Raw genomic sequence first — 5,598 nt, 5'->3', positions numbered from 1 at the left:
TCATGCTTTGACATTATTCTCTGAGAGGCTGTCTTTATGTACTTCATTGTTGTTGATGCTAAGTTCCATAAAGTCAGTTCTGATGCATCAGGACCCCATGCACAATAGAACGCAGCACTGCCCGGTACTGCGTCATCCTCACAATTGTTGTGTTTGAGCCCATTGCTGCTGCCACTGTGCCAATACATGTAGTTGGGAGTCTTCCTCTTTTTCAATAACCCTTCACTTTTCCATACATTAATCCCAATGCTATCCATAGTTTGTTATGATCCACACAATCAAATGCTTTTGCATCATCAACAAAGCACCAGTTATTGTTTGTTTGTTTTTTTCTGGTACTTTCTGTTTTCAGCCAAGATCCATCTGACATCAACAATGATATTCCTCATTGAACATCCTCTTCTGAATCTACGTGAATTCCTGGCAGCTCCTTGTCAATTTACTGCTGCAACCATTTTAAATTATCTTCTGCAAAATTTTACTTGTATGTGATATAAATGATATTGTTTGACAGTTTCTGCATTCTGTTACCTTTCTTTGGAATAGGCACAGATATGGAACAAATAAATATGGGCACAAATTGTGAAAAATAAAATGGAACACATAAACATTGATATCTTGGGCTTTAGTGAGCTGAAATGGACTGATATTGGCCATTTTGAATCTGACAACCACATGATTTACTATGACAAATTGAAGAGGAATGGCGTCACATTCACCATCAAAAAAAACATATCAAGATCTGTCTTGAAGTACAACACTTTTTGAAAGTTTTTATTGTGAATTGAGTGATAGTTTACATGGGATAACATCATTTTTACACTAATCCTATCATATTTTGTTTCATTACTGTGATTACAATCCCCTCCATTCATCATCAGTCAACAGTATTTGCTTCTATTTCCTTTGGGGTTATGTTGTGTTTTGTTTTTTTGATGTACTCAAAAACACTCAGGAACATATAATCATTTAAACAACCAAAGGGCACATTCTGCAAGCCTGCCTCCTGGCCACCAGCACACAGTCTTTCTCTTTCCACGAGTCTAGAGTCTTCAGCTGCTCTACCTCTTCATGTCATCATCTCTGCCTCCATCTCTGGTGTCACTGCTTCTCTGGATAGGGTGAAGTACAACACTTTTTGTGATAAGATAATATCCATACCCTTACAAGGAAGACCAATTAATGCAATGATTACTCAACCTTACACATCAACCACTAAAGCCAGTGATGATGAAAATGAAGAAGCCTACTAACTTCTTCAAGGAGCTCTGGTAGCACAGAGGTTATGAGCTAGGCTGCTAACCTCAAGGTCAGGAAACCCTATGGGGCAGTTCTACTCCATCATGTAGAGTTGCTATGAGTTGAAATCTACTCAACAACACACAACAATATTAGCAAAGGTCAATTGATGTAACATTGGTTGCTGCACTCTCTAACCTCCTAAATTTCATGTTTTATATTAGGGAGAAAGGTTTGTTTCATGGTGTAATTCAGATGTGTTGATTGATAGAGACTCTGACCTACTTTATAAAAACATAGAGACATCATGAAAAAGGTACCTGGGAGTAGGAGAGGAAGTTGGTAGTCACGATTGGTATTGGAAGAAGAGTATAAGAGACAGTAATGGAAATATACCAAATAATTCCTCCCCCCCCCACTTCTCTACTCTCAAATGTCATCTGGAGACCCTGAGACCCATCTGAACTTTGTTGTTGTTATTAAGCACCATTGAGTTGGTCCTGACTCTTAAAGACCCTGTATGGGTTTCCAAGGAGTGACTGATGAGTTTGATCCTGTGGTTGGCAGTCCACGTTTCTCCTACACCACCACACCACCAGACCTAGAAGTGGATAAATCCCTCCTTCTGATAGATACTTCTCAAGATTTTTTATCTGCCCTTTTCCTTTTCCTACATTCTTCTGTTGGAGAATGCAAAATTGCATGGTCGCTAAGAGCTAGTACCCTAGAGTGAAGATACATCCAAGTCCTGACTTTGGCACTAGCTTGTTTTGGGACTTCAAACTGATCACCTAACGTGGTAAGCCTTGTTTCCTTCAACAATAAAATGAGGTAAAAATAGTATCTACATTATAACGTTTCTCAAAGTATTAAATAAAGCCATGAAATCACCATACATTACACAATGCATAACACTGAACATGCACCCAATATCCACCAGCTACCATGATTTGTGGGGACAGTGGTGGCTCAGTGGTAGAATCCTTGCCTTCAGTGCAGGAGACCTGGGTTCAATCCCCAGCCAATGTACCTCAAGCACAGCAGCCACTACCATCTGCCAGTTGAGGCTTGTGTGTCTCTGTGATGCTGAACAAGTTTCAGCAGAACTTCCAGACTAAGACAGATTAGGGCAAAAGTCCTGACCTATGATCTACTTCCAGAAACCCAGCCAATGTAAATCCTACTGCTCACAATGATCTCCTCTTGTTTTGCATGGGGTCTCCATGAACCTAGGGCCAACTGACACCACCACCAACAACAACCATTATTAATGGGTGATTTAGATACCCTGAAGACTTGAGCTGTAAATTCTCCAAAAACTCAGAATAATCTGAGTCTTCAACCTTAGCCATACTCCTGAGCTACCATATAACATTTTCCATGTGAGGCGTGGACTGCTAACTGCAAGGTCCTTGGAAACTCTAACCAGTGTCTCCTTGGAAACCGACTCAATGGTACTTCATCACAACTAGAAGCTAAGCAATAATGCTTGGATATTCTGCTGGGATTCAAGGTTCCCCAGTGACTAGGCCAAATTTCCCTTTTTAGTTTTCATTCCCAAAATGTTGTGCTATATATTTATAAATTTGGACACTTTTATGGTCACTTCCACTTTGCTATGTATGGTTCTTTCTACCCAGATGTTCTCTTAGCAAGACTTAACTTATGTCTGATTCAATAGTCAGTAATTGTTATCACGACTAATTGCAATTGTCACAACTGTAAAGGTATAAGTTTTGTAACAAAAATGCAGGAGTAGTTAATCTTATAGTCCAGGAACAGAGGACCCTAGGACCATCAAGAGAGGAACACACAAATAGAATTGGGACCTTATCCAGAGAAGCAGCAGCACCAGAGATGGAGGCAGAGATGATGACATGGAGAGAGAGAGCAGCTGAGGACTCTAGACTCATGGGAAGAGAAAGGCTGTGTGCTGGTGGCCAGGAGGCAGGCTTGGAGAATGTGCCCTTTGGTTGTTTAAATGATTATATATTCCTGAGTGTTTTTGTGTGCATCCCCAAAACAAACATACATACACACACACACACACACACACAAAAAAAAAAAAAAAAAAAACACCCCAGAGGAAATAGAATCTGATACTATTGAATGATGATGTATGGAAATGATTGCAGTCTTTGCAATGCAATGAAATATGATAGGGTGAGTGTAAAACTGATGTTTTCCCATTAAACTATCACTCAATTCACAATAAAATCTTAAAAAGAAAACCAAAGCTTAACCCATGTCTTAAGTATTAGCCCAAATGTCCCTTTTATTCTGATGTTTCCAAAAGAAAGAGAACTCTTCTATCTACTCATTTTCACAGAAGCTTGTTTTAATTCTTCTTGTTACTCATGGTGCGGTTTATTACTGTCTCCTCCTGGTCTGAGTCAGGACTCTGTTGATGGCTGATGACAAGATCCCTGTGTAAAAAAGCAAAGAGATCCGCAAGCTAGGGAAACCTGAAATATGGCAATCTCAGACATGATTAGATCCAAAGCGTTAATTCAGGTTATCAAAGCTCCCCATCCACACACTGTATTTTGTGTCTTCTTACGAGTTGGCGTGATTCTTGCCTAGTTCCCTGCCCCCTGCCCACTGGTTTGAGGAGACATTGTGGCACAGTGGGTTAAGCGTTGGACTTTTAACCTCAAGCTTAGCAGCTCAAACCCACCAGCTGCTCCTCGCGAGAAAGATGAGTCAGTTTCCATTAACATTTATGCCCTCTGAAAGTTCTACTCCGTCCTACAGGGTCATTATGGGTTAGAATGGACCTGGGAGGAGTGAGTTTTTACTGGGTTCACTGGTTTCTTTGTTCTTTAAGAGTTTAATGGTTTTTGTTCGTTTCTCTGTGTGTGCGAGGCTGGGATGATAGCTGCTAGGCTCGTTACACATCAGAATTGAAACCCGAAGTCCCGTTACTTTTCCTACATCTGCAAAATGCACTATTTGGTATCTGTGCTGTAGTGTGATCAACTCATCTTTGATGTTTGGGCATTATGACAGTTTCCAGTAGTTCCTCATTACAAATAATGCTGCAAGGAGTAATCTTGTGCCTGCGTATTTTATCATTGTGACGGTGTAGCTTCAGAACCACTTTCTGCATTAGGATTCCTGAGCGAAAGGGTAACTATATGAATAGTTTTATTAGATGTCACAAACTTTAACGCCAACTCATGAAAGTGCCTGCTTCCTCATAACCTTGCCAACAAGGGATTTGTTAAGCTATTGACTTTTTGCCAATTTCATGGATGGGAAAGGAGTCCTGGTGTGGATAAGCACTGGACTGTATGGTCAGTTTGAACTACAAAATTGGCAGTTTAAACCCACCAGCAGCTCCTCAGAAACCCTATACAGGGTCCTTACGAACCTGAACTGATTCAATGGCACTTAACAGCAACATGGATGGGACATGATGTTTCTGTTTTCCTTTGCAGATCTCTTATTGTGAATGGATTTGAACATCTTGCTGTGTTTGTGAAAGGTCATTCTCAAACCTCTTTATTTTTGTGATTTGTTGTTTCATGTCGTTGGCCCATTTTTACAGGACTTTTGGCCTCTCTTCAATTTTGAAAGCTAATTACAAATAAAAGGCACTAGCCCTTTATTTCTGATACATATTTTGAATATTTTCCCCCCATTTTGCCATTTGCCTTTGACATTGTTTCCATGTAGTTATTTTTCCCTATGAGAAATTCTTTATTTTTATGTAACTAAACTATTAGCCATTTCTTTTACTGGTCTGGGCTTTTAGCCATTGGCAAGCCTTTCTGTATACCTTGGATATAGAGGAATTTTCCAGTTTCCTTTCAGTTCTTGTTTAGTTGTTTTGTGTTTTTTTTTTTACATTCAACTCTCTGCTCCACTTAGAATTTATTCTTGTTGAGTCAGTATGGACTTGATGGCCACAGGTTTGGTTTTTGGATTTTATGGTGTGAGAGACAGATCTGCTTGGATCTTTTTTTCTTCCAAATGACTATCAAGTGTTCCCAATGCCATTTATTAAAGAGCATGTCTTTGTCCAGCGATTTGAGCAACATTTTCATGTACCCAATTTTTATTTGTATGTATTTGGGTCCAAGTCAGGTGGTGCTGTAGGGTAACCACTGGAATGCTCACAGCAAGATCACATGAGTCCCTTCTCCAGGAACAGGTCCCTCCTGACAACAGGTCCAAAGTAAGAAAGACGGAGTCTCACTATCCTTGCGTCTAAGGAGCATCTGGCTGTTTTTCTCACAAGACAGATTTATTTGTTCTTCCAGCAGTCCATGATACTTTCAATATTCTTTACCAACATCATAATTTAAACGCACCAATTCTTCTATGGCCTTCCTTATTTATTGTCCAATTAAAAAA

The 5,598-nt window shown here is 39.8% G+C and overlaps 1 non-coding gene across 1 annotated transcript; it reads left to right on the top strand.

Moving 5' to 3' along the window:
* The first annotated feature begins 2,197 nt into the window (after positions 1-2,197).
* TRNASTOP-UCA lies at positions 2,198-2,268 on the top strand. Its single transcript has one exon. It is a non-coding gene; the product is annotated as a tRNA-Sec (tRNA).
* The last annotated feature ends 3,330 nt before the right edge of the window (positions 2,269-5,598 follow it).

This window comes from Chrysochloris asiatica, unplaced genomic scaffold (assembly GCF_000296735.1).
Source record: "Chrysochloris asiatica unplaced genomic scaffold, ChrAsi1.0 scaffold00005, whole genome shotgun sequence".
NCBI classification, from domain to species: domain Eukaryota; kingdom Metazoa; phylum Chordata; class Mammalia; order Afrosoricida; family Chrysochloridae; genus Chrysochloris; species Chrysochloris asiatica.
The sequence above is the reverse complement of the archived record's forward strand: the minus strand, read 5'-3'. Positions and strand labels throughout refer to the sequence as shown.